Here is an 8810-nt window from a genome sequence, read left to right on the forward strand (position 1 = left end):
TGATGGCAGGATAGAAAAGGTGGAGGAAAATATTGCCTGTTAGTCATTGTTTTTGTAGACTACTCACTTCAAGCTTGTGTCTCAGATTGCCAATTATATTGAGGCATTTTCTCTCCCAACATGATTCATAAAGCAATGTGTATTAAAAATAAATAAAATTTAAAAATTATATCAAGGCAACATGGTGGTGGTGAGACAAGAATTAATCAGAGCCATTCAACCCGGATTCAAATTCTGACTTAGTATTTATTGATTTTGGATGTTTTATCTGAGCCTTAGATTCCCAATCTTTGATATTAAAGGGTTGGGCTACATAATCCCTTCTCCCTCTGATATTCTATGATTTAAATCCCCTTTGAGCTTCAAAGAATTTGTGAGTTGGAGGACACATCAACAGCCAATTCTCTAAACCAGTCCACACATGAAAGGAATCCCTATTAGAACAGACCCAATAACTGGTCATCTAATCTCTGCTTGAAGAATTGACTCCCACTGAGGTTGCAGTCCACTATTAAGTCTATGCTTCCCCCCAATTTTTGCGCAAGGAGTAGATTTTTTCTTTTTATTCCCAAGGCTAGACTTCATATTTATCGTTCTTGAACTTTATTCTATTATAGTCAACTCCATTCTCCAACCTCATGAAACACTTTAGAATGCTGTTCAGCACATTAACAATCTCTCCCACTTTTGTGTCATCTGCAAATCTGATGAGTGTGCCATTGATGACTTTGTTCAAGTCATTGATAAACATGTTAAGCCACCCAGAAGAAATTGAGATGCCCCAAATTCTAGGAGTATTCCTACTGAATTGACATTGAACCATTAATACTCACTCTTTGAATCTGGCCACTTGTCCAGTATTTTGTTAATCCATCTGATTGTGTTTGGATCTAATTTATATCTTTCTATCTTTTTTGCAAGAGTAGCATGAGATATTTCAAAAATAACTTTGCTAAAATGTAGAAAAACTTTATCTTCAGCTTTCCCCTCATCTGCCAGTTTAGTAATATTGTCAGTAAAGGAAATGAGGCTAGTCAGGCAAGATATGTTCCTGATGAAGCTGAGCCTCAAGTTTCTCATCTATTAAATGGGGATAAAAATATGTTCATTGATTATCTATGTGAGACTTAAAGGAGATGAACATAAAATACCGTTGTTAATGGTAAAGCTTTATATAGTTATACCTCATTTTACTGTGTTTCACTTTGTTGTACTTTACAGATGTTGCTTTTTTTTTTTTTTTTGTCTCTTATAAATCGAAGATTTACGGCAACCAAAGCTTCTGGGGCCATTATTCTAAAAGCATGTGCTTATGTCATGACTATGTGTCACATTTCGATAATTCTCACATTATTTCAAACTTTTTCATTATTGTTATATCTATTATGGAGATCTGTGATCAGTAATCTTGGATGTTATTATTGTAATTGTTTTGGGGCACCATGAGCTTTGTCCATATAACATAGGGAACTTAATAAATGTTGCCTGTGTTCTGACTATTCCATATCCAAGCCATATCCCATCTCTCTCTCTCTTCTGAACCTCTCTATTCCCTGAGACACAACAATATTGAAATTAGGGCCAATTTATAACATTACAATGGTCTGTAAGCATTCAAGTTTAAGGAAAAGTCAATGCATGAGGCAAATTTCATTGCTGTCTTATTTTAAGAAACTTCCACAACCACTCCAGCTTTCAGTAACCATCACTCGATGCAGCTATCAATACTGAGGCAAGACCTTCCATCAGAAAAAAGATTATGACTTGCAGAAGGCTCAGATGATTGTTAGCTTTTTTTCTTTTCTTTTTTTCTCTTTTTAGCAATATAAAATATTTTTAAATTATAGTATGTACATTGGTTTTTAAAGACAATACTATTGCATATTTAATAAACTACAGTATAGTGAAAACATGAGTTTTATATGCATGGGCACTCACTTTATTTCTATGTTCTTGAACCTGCAATGTCTCTGAAATATGTATAAATTTGGGCTATTAATATGGAGACATCCCTCTCTTTCCCAATATATGACACATAGATTAGATTTAAAGAAACACATTCTGTAAGGGAGCAATGGAAGATGAAAAAATACATGAAAATGTGGGAGGGAAATGGAAAGGGGAGGGAAGTGGGGGAGAATGAAGCACATATTAAAAAACAAAACAAAACAATCAATGGGCTTTGAGGTGGGAGAAACTTGAGATGAAATCCTGTTTCTTATGACAAGCTTTTCACATCCTGGCCCTGATCTAGCTTTCCAACATTATTATACATTATTCCCCTTCTCTATAGTCTAGCATGTCTGCACCCTTGCTGCTTTTCATATATATTCCTCCATCTCCAGCCTTTGTCCTGCCTGTCTTCATGCCTGGAATACACTGTCTCTCTTCAATACTGCTTCTAAGAATACTTACCTTCCTTTGATACTTAGGCCAATCCTTATCTTTTAAGTAAAGTTTCCTCTACCTCTTGAATTTACTTTTAATTTATTCTGTATACACTTAGCAAAATACATATCATCTCTTCTTCTAGAATATAAGTTCTTGGAGGGCAGGAAATATTTCATTTTTGTCTTTGTATACCCAGTAGTAGCATAATACCCAGCATGTAAATGAGGTGCTTAATAAATGCTTATTGATTGATTGATTAGTGCCATGCAATCACATATAAATCACCTTTCTGAGCCTCAGTTTCTTAATCTACCAAAGACTATTAATTTCAAAGTTTTCTTTTGAGACTCAAAGGATATTAATGTATGTAAAGTGCTTTGTAAAACTTTAAAACCCAATATAAATGTCAGTTATTATTATGATGATAGATTTCTTCCTCTAGAGCCTTTAAAAGCAAGAAGAAATTTTCATCTGTCTGGAAAGTATTAAGAACTGTCTTGCCCAAAAATAAGGTAATGAGAAAAAAATCTAACATTTCAAGGTTGCTCATAACCAGCGGGCATCTTGAACTTGGTCTACTATCCAAATTTCCCTGGTGAGATTCTCAAGTGTTTTGGACTTCTCTTTTCGCCACTTCTCTCTCCCAAACTCATCTCCCTCGACATTTTGCATGGACAAACAGCTCCCAGTTATTTATCTGCACATGACTTTGGAATTTTTTCTTCATGGTTTAGTTCTATGATGCCTTTCCTTGATCCCTCCACTTGCTACTTCTCTTTCCCGCAATAGAGTCCCTTGTCTATAGATGTCCCCTCCCCACCACAATAGAATGTAAGCCTTTTGAGGGCAGAATTATTATCATTTTTGGTCTTTATATCACCAAGGCACCTTGCATGAAGGAGGCACTTAGCACATCAATTAAATTTGTTGTATTCTTGGAAGAGCTGAAGCTGAGCCAGATGTAGAATTCATCACCTGTCTTCCTATCAAATACATCTCGGCTGGAAGTGCATAAAAACAATAAACAAAAAACATGAAAAAAGGACGTACAAAATAATTCCTGTTTCTTTTTGAGTCAGCCTCTCAGGCTTTTGGTAAGCAGGCTCTCTGAGCAAACCCGACTCACAGCCTCCAGTAAACACCTGTTTGCACAATGGAGGTCACCCGGACCCTTGGGCAATGACTGGTTTGCACAATCTCAGCACATAGAGCTGTATTCCAACCTAGCAGCCTGGGCAACAGTTTCTTCCGGGCAGCAATCTTCTGTTTTTGTCTCTGTCTCTGTGTGTCTCTGTCTTTGTTTCTCTTTCTGAATTTCTCTATCTCTGTCTCTCTCTTTTTGTCTCTCGGTCTCTGTTTCTCTGTGTCTTTGTTTCTCTCTCTGGGCCTCTCTATTTCTGTTCCTCTGTCTCTGGTTTCTTGCTTTGTCTCTGTGTGTTTCTCTGTTTTTTTTTCCCTTTGTTTTTCTCTTTGTGTCTCTCTGTGTCTCTGTCTCTGGATCTCTCTCTCTCTCTCTTTGTGTGTCTATCTCTGTTTCTCTGTGTCTCTGTGTCTCTCTTTGTCTCTGTGTGTCTCTTTATTTCTGTTTCTCTCTGTGTGTCTCTCTGTCTCTGTATCTCTCTGTGTCTCTGTCTCTATTTCTCAGTCTCTGTCTTTCTGTTCGTGTCTCTCTCATAGACAGTTTCAGGACTGTTCTTCTCTATTCCCTCACCATGGGCTGCATCCCCAACCAAGCTAGTTAGAAGAAGCTGCTTCTCTAGTCCCAAAGAGAGAACAAGCCCAAACCTGAGATTGTGCATCTATAGAGCCAGGGCACAGGCCAGCCCTAAAGTATGGAATATCCACAAACTACAGATAATTCCAAAAAGCACTTAGCATTTTTAAAAAATATTTTTCTTCCTTCTACATTTATCTCTACTAGAGAGGTAATTGTGGCATACTGGGAAAATCTCTGGTTGTTCCTGGACCAATCAAGCAATATGGTTTTTAATTCTATCTTCCACACTTATTATCTGAGTGACTTTGAACTAATCTCTTAATTACTTTGAAATTGAACATGGGGATAAAATACCTTGTCCTTTGTCTGTTCTCCTCCTAGAATCAAGGCATATAAATGTTTACTCCTTGCGTGTTGGGATCATTTCATTCATTATATCTTTTTTTGTAATTAAAGCTTTTTATTTACAAAATATATGCATGGATAATTTTTCAACATTGACCCTTGCAAAACCTTGTGTTTCAGATTTTCCCCTCCTTCCATCCATCCCCTCCCCTAGGTGGCAAGTAATCCAATATATGTCATACATGTTAAAATATATGTTAAATCCAATATATGTAAACATATTTATACAATTATCTTGCTGCACAAGAAAATCCAATTAAAAAGGAAAGAAAATGTTCATTCATTATATCATCAGGGCCTAGCTCATAGTAGGCACCCGGCATTGTGCTAAGCATTTTACAAATATTTTCTCATTTCATGCTCATCATAATTCTAGGAGATAGGTGCTATTATTACTCCCATATTATAGATGAGGCAACTGAGGCAAACAGAGATTAAGGTCACACAGCTAGGAAGTGTCTGAGCAAGATTTGAACTCAGGTCTTCTTGACTCTAGAACCTGTGCTCTGTTCATGATATTTCCTAGACTATACAAATGTTAGCTATTATAGCTATTAATATTACATTGCTTTACGATAAATATATTGTACAAATAATCTCTTTTTATCCTCACAAAACCCCTGTGGGCTATGTACTATGGATCTTATTGTCCCCATTTTACAGAATCAGAATTATGAGATTAAAAAACATGCCCAAGGTTACACAGGCAGTAAATTTCTGAGGTAGGATTTGAATCCTGATCTTCCGGACTCTAAGACCTGCATTCTGTGTTTCTGACATTATGACCATTTGTTGGAGGGGGGAAGGGAGTTCAGACCTATGATTTCATCACTGATAGCAAGGAAATTCCCTTTAAGGAGATGAGCAATTGTTTTGCAATTTAGGGCTACCCGGAGCATGGGCCCAAGGCCTTAAAATAGGATGCGTCCAAGGCAGGGCTTGAACTCAGAGCTTCCTGAGGAGGGATTCTACAAAAGGCCTCTGAACACTTCATATTGCCTTCATAAAGTGGGAGACAAAGACTAGGCAGTAAATTTGTTGGTGGAAGGAGGTCTTGCTGAGGATCTTCCTCAGGAAATAGAGACTGCACTCTGTTGCCAACATCATGGTGGCTATTTTCTTCAGAAATAGATGGGACTAGACAGAGACTGAGGTCCCTTCTAATGCTAAAATTCCTCATTTCTGTGATATAACACAGAATATAAAGCTACTTTCTCCTCTGGAACTCTGTTTGCTTATAATTTTCCTAATACTGGACCAGCCCTGTATTGCTGCTAATCTGTAATTTGTTTTTTTGACCCACTTTTTTTTTTTTAAAAGAATTAGGTTGTTTAAGTTTTTTTTAGAATGTGTGGTCTTTTTTCTTCCCTTTCTTCCCTCCCCTTCCCCAAGATAGCAAACATAGATTATTCAATTTCCATTAATTTTTAGTTCCTTTTCCATTTCCATTATTGAATATAATTTTTAGTGCTTTATGATTTGAAAAGGGTGCATTTACAATTTCTGCTTTTCTCATTTGATTGTGATGTTTTTAATGCGCTAATACATGATCCGTTTTTGTGTTAGTGCCATATACTGATGAGAAAAAAAGGTATTTTCTTTCTATTCCCATTTAATTTTCTCCAGAGATCGATCATATGAAACTTTTCCAGAATTTTATTCCCCTTAACTTCTTTCTTGTTTATTTTTTTGGTTAGATTTATCTAATTCTGAGAAGGGTAAATTGAAGTCCCCAATTAGTATTATTTTATTAATCTATTTTCTCCTGTAATTTATTCAATTTCTCCTTAAAAATTTAGATGCTATATCATTTGGTGCATGTATGTTTAACACTGTATATACTATTAGTATAGACTTCATTGTCTATGGTTCCTTTCAGCAAGATACAGTTTCTTTTTTTATTTCTTTTAATTATATCTATTTTTGTTTTTCCTTTATTGAGATCATAATTGTTACCATTGCTTTCTTTACATCAGCTGAACCATAATAAATTCTGATCCAGTCCCTTACCTTTCCCCTTTTACCTTGTATATCTCTGCTTCATTTTTTTTTTTTTTTGCAAACAACACATTGCAGAACTCAGTTTTTTAATTCATTCTGCTATGCACTTCTATTTTATGAATGAGTTCCTCCCATTCACATTTATGGTTGTGATAACTGTATATTTCCCTCCATGTTATTTTCTCCTTCTTTATCCTCCTCCCTCTCTTGCCCCCTTTCCCTCCTCACAAATGTTTTACTTCTTATCACTCCCTTCCCCAATCTACCCTCCCTTTTATTAGTTCTCTCTCCCACTTCTATAAGCTTCCTTTTCCATTTTAAGTAACTTCTTTATGGTTGTTTTTGGGATACTCAAATGGATTTGTGATTGCTTCACTTTGGAAGTTTCCTCCCATTAAGGCAAATAGATGGTATAGTAGTTAGAATTCTGGGTCTAGAATCAAGAAAACCAGAATTCAAATCTTGCCTCCTACAGTTTCTAGTTTTGTGATCCTGGGCAAGTCACTAACTTCTGTCTGCCTTAGTTTCCTCAGCTGTAAAATATTTATGATAATAATAACAACTACCTTTCAGGATTTTTATGACAATAAAATGAGATAATGTTTGTAAAAAGTACTTGCAAAGTAGGTTTTGTGATACATGAGCCATAGGCCAGTGACTGCTGGAGGTCTAACTCAGACTTGTAGAAGGGATCTCTTCATGTGAGAGGATGATGATGATAGAAGTGATACAAGGAGACTGAGAGGCACTTGCATTGTCTGACCTCTCTCCTCTTCCCTCTTGTCTCCAATTTATTTCATTCCCAATCCACAAGGAATATTTGTGAAAGCTGCTTTGCAACGCCTTCAAGTTTATGATTCACAGCTGTGGAGGCTCTCGAAGAATTGGCCTGCCTCTTCACTGAGGCATGGTCCTTAATAAGTAGGTGCTTAATGAATCCTTTCTTCTGTCCCTCCAATAATGCAGATTATAACCTAGACATCCTATTTATGTTGTTTTAAAAGTTCACTACAAGTTTGCTTTGCTTTCTTTTCTTTTTTCTCACATTTTGAGGCTACCATCAAGATGCTCAGGTTGTTCATTTACCATTCCTAGCTATCACCTTATGACCAGTCCATGCTCTCTTTCTAATATAGCATCCTCTAATATCAGTTGGGGAATGGCTGAATAAGTTATGTTGTAATGGAATGTAATGAAATATTATTGTTCTATAACAAATGATGAGTAGACTGAGTTCAGAAAAGCTTGGAAAGACTTACATGAACTGATGCTGAGTGAAGTGAACAGAACCAAGAGAACATTGTACACAGTAACAAGATTATGTGATGCTCAACTGTGATGAACTTGACTCTTTTCAACCATGTGGTGATTCAAGGAAATTCCAATAGATTTGGGATGGAAAATGCCATCTGCATCCAGAGACAGAACTATGGAGACTGAATGTGGATTGAAGTATAGTGTTTTTAACTTTTTTTGCTTGTATTTTCTTTGTTTCTTTGCTTGTATTTTTTCTTTCTCATGGGCCTTTTCCTTTTGATCTGATTTTTCTTGCACAACATGATGAATATAGAAATATGTTTAAAAGAAGTGCATATGTTTAATCTATATTAATCTACATATTAGATTGCTTGCTATCTTGGGGAGGGAGGAGGTAAGGGAAGCATCCCGTGAGAGAGTACCCATTCCAATTCTTGACAGTTATAATTATTAGGAAGTCTTTCCTTACAAGAAACTTAAATCTGTCCAGTTTCCTTCCAGGGTCAAGCAGAAGAAAGCTAATGTCTCTTCCCCATAACCACTGTTGTTAAGTAATAGAATTATAGGATGCTGTACTTAGAAGGGATTGTAGAGACCATCTAATCTAAACTCATTATTATATGCATGTGAATATGTGTATAGATATATATTTAGATAAGGAGGGGGAGTGAGGGAGAAAGTAAGGCTCAGAGAAGTAGATAGATTTGCCCAAATCACACAGCAAACAAAGCAATCAAGATAGTACATGAACTCCAGGCTCATGTCTCCATTTCTACTATACCATGCTCATTATCTTATTAATGTGTATGGACCAGCCTGACTAATAATCCAGCAGCCCAGCTTTCTGGATCCCTTGATTATTCTAGCAGAAGCACTGAGGCCATCAGTTTCTGTTTGACTCAGCTATTCCCCACTGCAGAAAAGATCCCAAGGGAATCTCCCACAAGCTGTTCAAGTTGCCCCTTCTCCCACACCTAGCTCCACAACGCTTCATTCTCTCTACTACACTGACAATAATACTGACAGGGTGCAGCCACAG

This window comes from Sarcophilus harrisii, chromosome 3 (assembly GCF_902635505.1).
Source record: "Sarcophilus harrisii chromosome 3, mSarHar1.11, whole genome shotgun sequence".
Taxonomy (NCBI): Eukaryota; Metazoa; Chordata; class Mammalia; order Dasyuromorphia; family Dasyuridae; genus Sarcophilus; species Sarcophilus harrisii.